This window comes from Amblyomma mixtum, chromosome 6, assembly GCF_055824585.1.
Source record: "Amblyomma mixtum isolate Tamu chromosome 6, ASM5582458v1, whole genome shotgun sequence".
NCBI classification, from domain to species: Eukaryota; Metazoa; Arthropoda; class Arachnida; order Ixodida; family Ixodidae; genus Amblyomma; species Amblyomma mixtum.
In genome coordinates this window covers 10,389,591-10,403,662 of record NC_143017.1, presented here as the reverse complement: position 1 = coordinate 10,403,662, position 14,072 = coordinate 10,389,591, and the positions used below count along the sequence as shown (strand labels likewise).

The 14,072-nt window shown below is 51.7% G+C and overlaps 1 pseudogene; it reads right to left on the bottom strand.

The window, feature by feature from the left end:
• Positions 1-273: 273 nt before the first annotated feature.
• Positions 274-2,207, bottom strand: LOC149338201 (uncharacterized; annotated as a pseudogene).
• Between the last annotated feature and the right edge of the window lie 11,865 nt (positions 2,208-14,072).

Below are 14,072 nucleotides of genomic sequence, written 5' to 3'. Positions count from 1 at the left end.
CAATGCTGACTCTCGCAGTGCACATTCCAATCACGGCAGCGGGGCTGCCATCGGCGACGCGAACCGTGGACATGGCGGCAGGCGTTAAAACTTTCTTCAGACGGCGGCGCAAAGAAGAGCTCAGGACAGACACTTGGGCGCCAGTATCAATGAGGGCAAGGACCGGGACGCCATCCACGAGAACATTCAAGAGATTACGGTGGGCAGCGGGGGTCAAGAGAGGATTTTCAGGCCGGGTCAATGATGCAGCGTCCCCTCCGGGGGCTGCATCGGCTAGTTTTCCGAGAAGTGGCGGGAGGTCGAAGGAGAAGGGCTGCGGCGGGTGGTAGGAGAACGCGAGCAGCGGCCTAATGGGGAAGGTGAGCGGCTGGACTAAGGAGCGTTCGGAGCGGGCTCGTCACGGAGCGGATCGGGACGTGGCGTGGAGCGGCGCGGGCCGTAGTCGTTGCGGCGGTCGACGAAGGAGTAGGAGCGAGGTGGCGGGGACCAACGGCTGCGGCAGTGACAGGAGATGTGGCCAACGCGAGAGCAGGTAAAACAGATCGGCCTGTCATCAGAGGTACCCCATTCGGCAGGATTGCGATATCGGTACCGAGGCGAGTAGCTGCAACTGTAAGTGGCAGCTGCGATCACTGGAGGGTCCGGGCTGGCATGAGCATTGTCCACGACGCGAGCAGAAGGAACGGCCATGTTACAACCTCCTGGCGAACGACGGCTTGGATGAGGGCCAAGGTGTTGTCCGGCAGTGGCATGAAAGAAACAGCGGGCGTCATCGCCTCCAGTTCGCGGCGCACGATACGCGTTAAGGTACCCGGGTCGGAAGGCTGCCGCAATGTTGGCAGATCTTCACAGGAGGAGCTAGCAGCAGTGTTCGGCAGCCGGTCAAAACGGTGAGAAATGCGCCGGTGTTTGGCCTGCTCGAAACGCCGGCACACCTCAAGAACAGAAGCGACCGTGGAACAGTCTTTGCACAGAAGCAGATTAAAGGCATTGTCGGCAATTCCTTTCAGTATGTGGCCAACGCGATCTGCCTCGGACATGACTTTATCAACTTTACGGCACAAGGCGAGGACGTCTTGTATGTAGGCTATGTATGGCTCGGAGGATGTTTGGGCGCGTGACGCGAGTGCCTTCTTGGCGGCGAGTTGGCGGCCGATGGGTTTTCCGAAGAGGTCGCGGGGCTTCTGTTTACACATGTCCCATGAGGTCAAGTCCTCTTCGTGGGTTTCGAACCACACTCTCGCGGTGCCGGTCAGGTAAAATATCACATTAGCCAGCATCAGCGTTGGATCCCACCGGTTGTGCGTGCTGACGCGTTCGTAAAGGGCCAGCCAGTCGTCCACATCAAATTCAAATTCAAATTCAAATTTTATTTTGCCACCATGGTACAGATGATGGCGGGGACCCGTAGTAAAAGCTGCCGTTTGACAGCTTGACAAGGCCACGGGCCCCCACTTTGGCAGCAATGCAGTGGCTTTTTTTTCACACACACGAAAGAAAGAAAATACAGGAAATACAGATAACAAAGGAAAAAAATACATATAGCAGAGCTGTTATCAGGTTACAGTAGTCAGCATAAAATCATCAGCACTGTCCTGGCTGGAAAGAAAACTTACAATGATGGTGAAAGAAAGAAGAATTAGGTAAACAAATCACAGAAAAAAAAGGTTAGGTGTAGAGTAAAAAATACTCGAACAGTTTGTGGCGTGTTGTGTTTTGGAGATCAATATCGTTTTGTGCGAGTTTGTTAAGAAGTCGTGGTAGTTTATTTTCTAATGTTTGATTACCATAGAAAGTTCTGTATGTTTTAACGTTCCATTGTGCTATATTTCTTGTGTTGTACATTGCATCTCGTTTTTCTAAACCAGCTAATTTGGATAGAAAAGATATATTCTTCAACACCTCGTTTTTCACACACTTGCTCAGACGATAGTCATAAAGCTTAGTAATTGGAAGTAAGTTATACTTTAAGAAAAGTGCGGCCGTATGGTAGGTATACGCGAAACATTTTCAACAATTCTTAGAAATTTTTTCTGTAACAAGTGTAGTTTCTGAAGATTGCCTGCTGTTGTTGCACCCCAGGTTAAATGGCAATAGCTGAAATCAACGTCGTCTGTACCGCAGAACGTGCCCGGTTCGCGGTGGTGGGCGACGACGACCGCTGGCGGTGTTGACGGAGAGGGAGATGGCTCGGACTCGGTAGACATGGTGGCGAGACGGCGGCCACGGCGGAGAGCCAGCTTGAGGTCGGGGATCGAATTTAGCAACCTCCACCAAATGATACGTGGCGGCTAGAAGCAGCAGTATAAACAGCAGAGGTAACCTGCTACGCAAGGAACCGACGGCTTGGAGCAGTCTCACAGCACACAAGCGCGCACCTCAGCGTCGTCTTCGTTGCAAACCACTTCGTTGTCCTCCCAGCGTCCGTAGCAATATGCTTCGCATAAAACCGAGGGGAGCACCCCAGCTTCTTTAAAAACTCCTGGGTGAGTTCCGCGGTGAAATTGGTTCCGCAGTCTGGCGATATTACCTCGGGGATGCCTGTCCTGCTGAACACCGTGAGGAGGGCGTCGCAGGTGGCTTTAGCACTGATGGAACAAAGACAGACGACCTCCGGCCAGCGCGTGCACAGGTAAATGACGCATAGTGAGTACCTGTGGCCCCTACCCGAGGCTGGTTCCAGCGGCCCGATGATGTCGACGTTTACCCGGTGAAACGGATATCGTAGCCTCACCAACGGCTCTATGGGCACGCTGTCGGCCCGACGCAGATCCGATCTCGTTTGGCAATTATGACAGCTATTACAATACCGCCTGACCTCGTCTTCTAGGCCTGGCCAATAAAAGCTGGCTTTAATTCTGTACTTCGTGTTCCTGAACCCCAGATGCCCTCCCCAATTTGACTCGTGTGCCAACTGCAGTACTTCTCCACGGTGGCATTCCGGCAACACCAATTGCATCACTGCCTGGCCCAGAAGCTTATCTTTGTGATACAGGACCCCATCTACCGTTGCCATGTCCTTCTTTCCTGCCCTGGCGTCTCTCCACGCTCCCTGCAAGGTCGCGTCACTCCGCTGGCTCTGCCGGAATGTTTCCGACGCGCTTCTCTCTCCCACCGCGGGGGCTTCTTTGTCGCTGCTGTCCGAGCTCACGCTCTCGTCACCCTCGCTTTGCATTGCCACCTGGGCGACAGCGGCCTCTTTCTTTCCGTCTGCCACTACGGTTTCTAGCGGGTGTTCCCGACACGCCTCTTTGTAGTTATAACCCTGCTCCTCTTTGTCGGCAACGATCCCCCTGATCTCCCCCTCCTGTGATCTCCCCCTTACGCCTCCAAGGCTTCCGCTGAGAGCAAACAGTTCGTCTGGGACACGAGCTTTTCTGTTAAAGCGCATAAGACCGGCACGGCCTCGCGGATGTCGGCGAAGGCGCCCGCGTTTCGCTTCAACGTAAGGGGTAGGATTGCCAGCTTTTCCTTCGCCTTTTCTCCAAATGCGGAGACCAGATTGATTGTTCCGTGTGGCTTGACCAGTTCAGGCGGCACTACACTCTCCCGAACTACCGTGACGTCAGCTCCGGTGTCTAGAATGGTCTCATTACCCCATCTCGACAAGTTAGCGGTATTAGCTCGCGCTGGTATTGTGCCGCTGAGTCCTCCTGCGTTGCAACACGCTCTGAGAGGCCGTTCCCCTTATCGTTAGGCGCGTTTGCTGCATCCTTTCTTTTCGCGTGCGGGCATTTCGCTCTTTGGTGCCCCGTTTCTCCGCAGGAGAAACAACCTCTAGGGTGTGGCCTTGCCTGTGGTGCCTGTGATCTCCCTGTATCGTATCGATGCGCTTCCTTAGCCGGCTTTTTAGCACCTGCACTTTGAGCGTCCGCTCAAAGGTCTGCAGTAGTGCGGCCAGTTCGGTTGCATTCCGCCACCCGTTTCCTTCTTGCAGCGTAACGTACTTTAGTGCTGCATCTGAGAGGTTATTCTTTAGCTGGGCCGCCACTAACAGCTCCAGCAACTGCTCAAAGGGGCTGACGCTGCGCGCGTCTAAATAGAAGCGTAAGTAGCTCTGGAGACGCGTCGTATACGCTCTCCATCCTTCGGTGCTCCGTTTCCTCGCGCCTTTAAATCTACTGAGGTACTCTTCCACGGAGAGTTTCAGCTCCTCCAGTACCGATTTGTTCACCGCTTCGTAGTCCCTGTGCTGAGATGGCGCTAAGCGGGTCGACAGAAACTGTACTTTATCTGCAACGAGCGGGAAAATAATTTGGCCCCACCGTTCTTTCGGCACTTCATATGCATTTAGTGCGTTCTCCGCCGCCTCGAACCACACTGGCACTTCTGCGTCGCTTGGAAATTTTGGGAGCATTCCCGCAAGGAATTTTGAGTAATGCCTTAGCTCGCTGTGGCTACCATGCCTCTCAACGACCTTGGAGTCCTCTCCAGCGCTTCCTCGCTTTCTCAGCTGAGCAAGCTCAAGTTCTAGCTTTGCCAGCTGACACTTCTTCTCTAACACCAGCAGGTCGTCCTGCGCTTTTCCATTTCTTTCCTCGACCCGTGGCCTATCCGGCGTCTCTCCTTCGCTCGTCTCGTTTCCGACGACCACCGTGTCATCTGCGTCGCCCATCTCCCTTGCTTTCTGCTTATAGGCGTTTAAATGGGCGAAGCGCGTAACCATGCCACCCACCCAAGCTTAACTGGACAGCAATGCTCACGCCAGCACGAAGCAAGTAGAGACTTACCCTTTGATGCCGATGGCGTCACGCCCGTTGCTGTCGTCTCGCTTGTTCCCGGTGGTGGTCCAGTTGCTGCTCTCTTTTCCGGCCGGCTGCCTTGCGTCGCTAGTCCGCTGCCGTGGCCCTCGCCGCTGTCTCTCCGCAGGTCCTTCCTCGAACGCTGCTGTTGCCTGACAGTCGCCTTTCTCCCTGCGTTCAATCTTCTTCCTGCGCCGTCTTCCGATGGCCGCAGGATCCTCGTCGACTGCGCCAGTAAATTTCACAGGTTCCCTATCTTCCTTGCACCAGAGGTGCCCCGCCAGAGACGGTTCGTTCACTTGAAGACTTAAGCGTTCCTTCGCACCAGGGGTGCACCGTCAGAGACGGTCTTGTGATCAGTTGAGATGCAGGGGTAAGGCAAATACTTGAAGTTTATGTACAGCTATTTACATTGCATATACAAGTTTAGGCACTCGAGACGGCAAAGAGATACACAACAACAAAAAGGTGGAACTGGCTAATACTAGAGGAGGCCCCTACTCGGCGTAGCCGAAGATGCATAGCATCTCACCTTAGCCCAGAACCCCGCTTCCGGCTCCGGGGCCCGGTTTTAAAGCCTTAAAGGCCTGGCCCACATTTGGTAGCTTCCAATCATGTTTCACTGCTCACATGATTGGTTTAAAGAGAGCATGGCCAGCCCTCCAGCTTCCTTAGGGCAAAACGCCCTTTCCACAAACACAAACGCACGGTCGTGCCAGCACGTGCGGAGTAGAACATTCTCTCCGCCACAAAATAATCACAAATATACGGGGGGGACACCCGTATTTCCCGACGCTTTCGCGAGCGGTCGCGTTCCGAAAAAGGAGACGCTTCGCTTTGAGGGAGAATTACTGGTCCCGAAGGCCCCGCATACACTACCGATCCCTTACAGTGGGCCTGAAGCCGCGATGCAGCTGTAAGGGGCGAGATCACTCGCACGGCAACTTAATTCACAAGTGAGCTGATGCCGTTCGAAATGTCGGATTGTTCCCGGGATTTCTACTTGTATGGGGTGAGTAGTGCTGGTACAAAACCTATGGAGGTCTGCACGGTACTGCCGCAAATGGCCGCACCTGCTCAGAAACGCTCACGGAGGTCCGTGCACGGCTTCATGGTCGAGGTGCCTATGAGATCCGCTGATCGTCGCAGCAAGAAGCAATGTAGATCTGTGCGCTGCTTTAATTCTGGCCAGCGTGTCGATATAGCCAGAAAGTGCCCCTCTACATAGGGAAACGAGGCAGGCCACCGGCAGCACAGGCGATGGTGTCTACCAACGCTCATAAACCCATCCCCATCATGTCTGCATTCAAAGTTGGAGAACTAACAGGCCTGCACTTTTATGGACCTCGAAGTTGCGGGCATAACCTCTGAGGCGGTGTAAGACACGGGCAAGCATCTCGCTGATAGGAGATTAGGTCTTTTCTCAGCTCCGGCGGGCGTCTGTTCGGTTCCGATTGTGATGGGTGCCACTCCAGTTAGCTAGCGGAGAAGAGCGGTCCTTTCGTGACGTCAGCCTCGTAGCGCACTGGGATCAGCGTGTGCGAAGGAATGCATTTCGTTTACCTGCCCGGTCCTACAGTAACAGGAATTTTAAGTCCAGAGCTCTTGGCGAAAACTGGACTGATCATAGACATGTAGACGTCATGCGTAGTGGTTTGTGGGGAAGTTAATGCGCCCAACTCAGGGCCTTTGTCAACCCACTCACTGGAACATGATTGTTGTCAAAACGCACGGCCAATACCTTCCACGAGCGCACCCCGCCCCGCCAAAGCCTAGATCAGTAAGAGCGGCCCGCATCAATGCTCCCTCTCCACGGTCGGAGAAGAACACGCATACTGAACCAACAGATGTCAGCGAACTGGGAGACAGGAACTTTCCGTCGAATGTCGAAATCAGCAGCGGCGGCCGGAGTACCAGGGTTCGAACCCGGCCGCGGCGGCCGCGTTTCGATGGAGGCGAAACGCAAGAGGCGGCCGTGTGCTGTGCGATCTCAGTGCTCATTAAAAATCCCCAGGTGACCGAAATTATTCCGGACACCTCCACTACGGCACCTCTTTCTCTCTTTCTTCTTTCACTCCTATCTTCCTCCCTTCCTTTGCGGCGCGGTTCAGGTGTGCGCCGAGATATGTGAGACAGATGCTGCGCCATTTCCTTTCCTCAAAAATGAATTCACGAATTTCCCAAATTTACCGATCCGCAGGACTTGTCAGCAGGGTCAGCGCACTGGAAGATGCCGGTGCCATTTCACAGCTCCAACGCGGCCGCCTCTTGTCCTTTTGAGTGACTTTGGCGGGATATTCACGGATCAGCCGGGATGCACTAGTTTGGTACTGATCAAATCGCACTAAAAGGCACAGAAAGAAGAAAACAGAGAGGACGAAGCGCGTTGTTAACAGTTATTTCAATGCGCTTTGTCCGTCTTTGTTTTCGTCTTTCTTTCTATGCCTTTTAGCGTGATTTGATCAGTACGAAGTACCAACTAGCCCCCGCTCTTGCATTGTTACTAGTTTGGTGCAGCACCGCATGGACACAAGGGACGCGCTGCCCTGGAAATGGAACCCACAGCCTCATAGGCTGCCAGACGGTAAGCTATACACGAGGCGTTCCAGGAGTTGCTCTATGATGGTTTGATATTCCGCTCTTTCAGTGCCTGCGGCCCCGAGCGCAATTTCCTTCTCCTTCACGCACCGAGCGCGCGTCCTTATTGGTCAGGCGCAGAAAGCAACTTCGAGGACCTTGTCGATCTTTTTGCGTTGTGCCACTGCCGGCGCACGAATGAAGGGGAGACGCCATCACTTAGCACACTCATGGTTATGCCCTCTTCCTCAGAATTACTTCAACATTCTCGAACAATCGAGGACGCGCGCTGATGTAATGCCATTAGCGCGCGCTGGCGAGCGAGGTGGATAGGGCAGCAACACAGAAAAGGTTAGGCGCTCTACGGGGTTTGTTTCTCTCCTCTCGTAGCGGCGCGCGCTAGGGAGATTGCTTCTGCACGGCGTCCATTTTACGAATATGCGCCGATTTTCGCGCATATTCGCAGACACATATGACATACGTGCGTCCTATCTATGGCTCATATAAGACATCCATTAAACACATATACGGGACGCGTACGTATTACGCGTACATCACAAAATTTTCGATACACAAATTAATTCCGCAAAAGGTTTGATTGCACGTTACACCCCAACGCATTTCGCTCAGTTGTACAGGGGGTTCGGAAACAACCATCCGGTTGCTAGGGTGAATTTACCTCATGAATAGTACATTTTTCTGACAATTAAAAAAGGAGTGCGACACATGACAAGAAAACCATGCGACCACGTTGATGTGTACCGCATTTTAGGTCTCCGAAATTTTCTATTGAAGAAACGCAAACTGCGCAATCACCATGTCCAAGCCAGTGATCGCCGCTAAGTAGTTCGACGGGGAGCACAGTGATACAAATAAAGAAAACACAGGCGTTAATCATCTATGCGACTTCACTGCTTTCCTTTTTTCGTTTTGTCCGTGTGGTGGCTCAATAAAAGCTCCATCGCAAGTGGCTGCCGGTGGCCAGCTTATCACTAATCGCATATTACGGTTCCCACTTTCTACGCTTCCGAAACATGTGCTGACGCACTTTCAAGGCAGTGTTCGCAGTGGCCTTGACCACTTAGAGATGATGAGCACGGATGCTTAATTCGTTCAAAACACGCTTGGTAGTGATGCAATATGGTAGCACAAGAGCGCATTTAGGTGCGTTTGTTTATATTTCGCGGATTTTCTTAAGCGATGAAAAAATGGAACACGTAGGCGATGCTTGCAATAAAACCCAGGACTGATGGTTTTTACATGCTCCTTTGATACAACCCAACAAAATGCACCTGATGCTAAGGTGAATAACAAGAATGTTGCATAGCGAAACCTACCTAATTAATTGGAATTTTTGAAATTTTATGAGGATTATCATACGGCGGAAACCATTTTGCCATTTTTTTCAGCAAGCTGTACCTGACCGCTTTTCGTAATATTTCAATGAAGTTACGCCAGACACACTATACCAATAACTACTGTTGGAAACAGCTGCTAGGTCAATGGCCGAGTGGGCGTCGGCATTGGTTAATAAGGCCGTTCTGACTGCACTGGCACTGCTTCGAATCCTGCCAGAGGTTATGATTGCCTCAGCCAAATGTCGAACCATCTGTTTAAAATGCACGAAAAGCCCCTTGGTGCTTTCGCATCTGGATGTCAAGACACTCCTCGATGACTGGCCGTTTTGTTCTGAGGGTCCGTGCAATTGAAGTGCACCCGATGTCTTCCGTAGAGTCCTCCGCTAGGCTTGTCCATCATTTGATGGTGGTTACTGCGTTGAGGTGCTAAAATAAATCGTACCCATAGCACGAGTGTCGCTTTCACTACACTTCCTGTTGGAACCTTGTTCTTCAACTCTTGCTCTCGTAGCACACATAGGTTTCAATATTAAAATGCTAGCTGGTGCAATTTTATTGTTTCAGCAGGGGTGCAGGAGAGCTTCCATGTTGACCACACTTTTATTGATGTTTAGAGAGCAACAAATCACGCACTTCCTTCTACTTGTGTATAAAGAATAAACGACTAAATCGGATAGCACTGGTAGAGGCTATCACTTGTGAAATCAGGATTTACTTCTGACTTACTTTGTCGATAGCACTACACTGAGAAAGCCCATGTAGGCAATAAAATTTAATAGAGTATAAAGCTCCTAACCTGTTAAACCGTAATATTACTTCTTAAGCCTGCGCATCATCTTCAGGTCCAGTGCTGAGCCCAACTCACGAGGACCTGATGCGTGCACACCAGGATTACCTTTGCACATGGAACCACATCTCTACAGTGCTGCATTGTTGTGGGACAGGTGAGTGGCTGGTATGGAACGTTCCCATTACTAATCAGTTCATAGTGCCCCTCTTATCTACGAAACGAGCGTAAGGAACTTGGATGTGTGTTTTTGTTCTTTAGATTGGTGGATGTGTTTGGGATTTCGGGTAAATTGTGTTACTCTCAGAGTAAGCCCCCCTGAAAACACATGTGTCCACATGTTTGCTAATGAGGGTGCTATTTATGCAGACCTTGGCTTTGCGGCAGTGTGCCTGGAGAGCTGGTGCATTTGAAGATGTGTGGTTGCTGGTCATGTGATCCTGTTTTGCCCTAGAAGTGTTTCCGTGAAAAATGAGCTCCAGTATTGCCACTTTTCTTCCAAAGAACTGCAAAGCCGAGGTACTTAACATACTCTGGCGCTGGAATATTATAATTTATATAATACATTTAAGTTGAACCCTCACACTACCTTTCCACCAGTTATGCTCAAAGGCATGACATGTCACATGGTGAGTTGTAGTTCGCAGTTGAGTTGAGGGCGTTGGCTCTTTTGAAGAGTTGGGCTGCTACTGCCTCGAAAACTAAGTTGCTATTGCGAAGTTACAAAACATTACAGTGTAAAATGTGCCATGCCAGGACTCTCCCAGTGCAGGAATGCAATACACGCTGCGCTGTGTTTTGCTGCTATGCACAGTAAACACACATTTAGTCGCTTGGACTGCTGGCCGAAATTGCGCGGTGTCCTACTTTTTGTCTTTTGTTGTGTTCTGCTTCCTCTTCCCCAATTTGCAATGCTGCAAACTTTTTTTAGAGTTCTTGTTAATCAACTATCCTCTCAACACTTTTGTCTCGCTCTCGTGACCGACTTCTTTTTTTTTAATTTTTATTCTGTTCTAAGCAGCAGACAGACGCTTCGGTGGCAGCAACGCAAAAAATCTCTCTATTCGAGGCAGCAGCGTCCTTTTATAGGTAACGCTGCATGCCGGTCAGGCACACCCCGATCAAAACGCACGACAGAATTTTTTGTCGCGTATCTGTCGCGCGACAAAATTTTGTGTCGCGCGACAAGCTCTCTTGTAGTGCATTGTGTCGTGCGACAGGGGCTCGTGTCGTGGGTTCTTTCTCGCGACAAAAGTGTTTGTAGTGGGTTCTGTCGCACGACAGTCATCATTCCTGTATTTTGTAGTGTGCAGAAGGTGCCTGTCGCAGGATTTGTCGCGCGACAGGTTTCTGTCGTAGGTGCTGTCGTGCTTCAGGGAGGGTCGTGCCGCGCGACAGGGCCTGCGTGCCTCGACAGAGTTGCCTGTCGCGGGTTCAGTCGCGCGACACTACAGCCTGTCGAGGTATCTGTCTTGCGACAGATACCTGTCGTGGGTCTGTCTTGCGACAGATACCTGTCGTGGGTTCTGTCTTGGGACAAATATCTGTCGTGGGTTCTGTCTTGGGACAAATATCTGTGGAGGCAAGTGTCGCGTTAGAGGTTGCAGTCGATGGTAATTGTGGTTTTCTACAGAAATCTCGAATTTCTGTAGCGCCATCGTGGGATAGTGATAGGCGGACATTCACCAATTTCGTGTTAAATCGCTTGCACTTTGGCGAGCCACGAAGACGATGCGACTTGCTTTGATCGATTGGCGACGATCATCGAGGGAATTAAATGAAGTGTTAATTCACAAACGCGACTCGAGTTTGCAACTCGCTTCCCTACCTAGCTACCGGCCGCACGAAAATTGGCGGGGATGAGAGGCGCCGCTCGCAATCAATCTTCCCTTCAGTTCGCACATGACAGTGTGAGCGAAAGAAGACCATGCTCAAGAGAAAGCATATGCACCAGCGAGAATGCTAGCGGTGCCTGTGAATGAGGCAGTGCTTGCGCATGCTGCGAGCCACGCGAGCGTCTTCATTCCATCCGGCGCGAGCATGACGAATAGCGCTACTGAAGGTCAGTGTACTCGTGGCTGCTGTGACCTGTGCGTCTCGCAACATACTGTACCCACTACCACATGCGGAGAAAAGGCTAAGGTCACATATACGCGTCGCTTAACGTCACGTAATGAGAGTAACCTGATGGCGAAAAAGCTGGAAGATTACTCGCAGTAATCGTCCTGCTATCACAAAGGCAGCATGTATGTTACGCACGCATGACCTGTTGCCTGTATAAATGATCAAGGCGACTCCCATATCAAGTTTCCACGTTTCAGTTTTTAGCCGCGCATGCTGCAAGATCATCATAAAATATGAAAATATATATATATATTCTTACGTACGACTTCGTTCATTGCTTCCATTGAAAATTTCATGACAGTGACACAACCATCTCGCTAAATATAGAGACAGTGTACGAATCCTAAGGCCTAGTACAGCCATGAGCGTGTTTGAACACGGACGCCTAGAAAGGGCGCGCGCGTGGACCGTTGCGTCGCGCCTGCGCTGTAATTTCCCGGAGGAGCAAGAACCCGAATATTTGCCAGTCGACGTGGCGTTACGCCGCGACGCCAAGGATTGGGTGGCGAGTTCTGCGACATGAAGTCGCGCCGCAAGAATTCGGTCAGTGAGTGACTTCCCCATGAGGATGTATTAGTTCGGGGCTCCCCCTCCGTGACCAAGGGGCTTAATTAACTCGCGCGAACTCTGTGACTCCCTACTGTAAACGTGCGTTTAATGTCCATTCACACTCGCAATAGCAAAGGTCATGCGGCCAGCAGTCGCTTGCGATCGGGCAGCAGCTCCACAACACTTCCTCACACCTACAAGAGTGACCTGCAGCTCGCCTGCTCGTTTGATTCTCACGTGAAATGAGAAGTCTTGGGACTGACGTCAGTCGATCGCGCGCTTTGGTTCAGTCTCCTGCGCCCTCGCGCCTCGTCCTCTAGAGTGTTCTGGTCCCTCACGCTCGGTCCACTAAAGTGTTCTGGTCCCTCGCTATTAACAGTGTGCTACGACAACCTGAGCGAAGAGTAGAATGTCGGGGCGGTTTTGACGTGCGCCACTGCCATGCAAGCGTAAGGGCGCTCTTCTCGGGACCGGCCTGCCAGCCTGGAAGCCGGCGTCAGAAAAATTCACTGGTATTGTTTGTTCACGTCTATTTACTAAGCTCTGGGATAGAGTATCGTTAGCCAATATCGAGTTGTTGGTAGAAGCGGTAACAGCAAAACAAATTTTCTCCCACAGCCGCTTCTGCTGCCCATTGCAGCTCGCCTGGCTTCTGCTAGCTCTGCTCCTGAAGGGGTCGCGGAAACCGAGCTTATTTCACTATGACGCGGGGCTCACAGTAAAATGGTGGCGAGGGTAGCACCTCAGTGCTAGCCAGTTCCGAATCGCACTCAGCTTAGGCGTCGATGTGCAATCGGCTAAGCTTAGCGACGACAAGGGTAGCTAGAGAGCAGCGCGCAGTTCGTCGGCCGGCGCGCCCGCGGGCGGCGTCGTTGCCGAAAGCTCGGCTCGCTCAATGATTGGCTCAGTAGCTCGCGAACTGAGCAGGCAAGGCTGGAAAATCGAGCAGCGAGCGTCTGTCCTGCGACTGAGCGAGACTTTATTCTCACGTTTGCATGCAGCATAGGTGAACAAATTTAGCACACATATATGCATCGAATATCTGCTGCCTTAGAGCGTTTATTAAACTCGTCCTCGACGTCACCGTTAGCGCGGAAACCGCGCATATCTTTATTTCACTACGAGACATGGTTCACAGTACAACGTACAGTGAAGAGAGTAGCACCTCAGCGCTAGCCAGTTCGAAAGCACTCTCAGCTCTGGCATCGATATGAAACCTGCCAGGCTTAGCGACGAATACGACATCCAGGGAGCAGTGCAAACTTGTCGCCCGGCGCGCTCGCGGGCAGTGTCATTTCTGAAAGCTCAGCTCCCGCAATGCTCAGCAGCCAGCGACTTGGGCTCGCAAGGCTGGAAAACTGAGCAGCTAGCGGCTGGACTGCGACTGAGCCCACGTTTGCAGCACAGGTAAACAACTTTTAGCTCACATACAGTAAAAGCTCGTTAATTCGACACTGATGGGACCGCGAAAAATTGTCGAATTATCCGAATGTCGAATGAACAACAAAAAACAATGTTTGCCGCAACAGGACGTATACCTTTATTTGGCAAGGAAATCTGTAATCACCGTCTGCTTTTTCGAGCGAATTTGAGCGACTACGATAGCTCTAACAGCTGCCAGGTGCTCCGCGGCACACGCGCCGTCAGGGATTTGTTCACAGAAGTCCTCCCGCACAGACAAGGCTTCTGCGGCTCCTTTCACCGTGCACTTCGGCATTTGGGACAACTGCTCACAATCGTAAATCGTCGTCGTTGTCAGCGCCTGTCACTTTAATTATTTCATCCTCGGTCAGCTGACAGGACACAAAGGCGAGGCGCGCAGGCCCTGCGCGCTACCCACCCGAAAGCAGCGCGGGGAGGAGGTGGGGAGGAGGTGAAGGGAGCGCGGCTCCCCGCTTATCTGTTTTTTCAGCCAGCGTTCGCGGGGACGGCGTT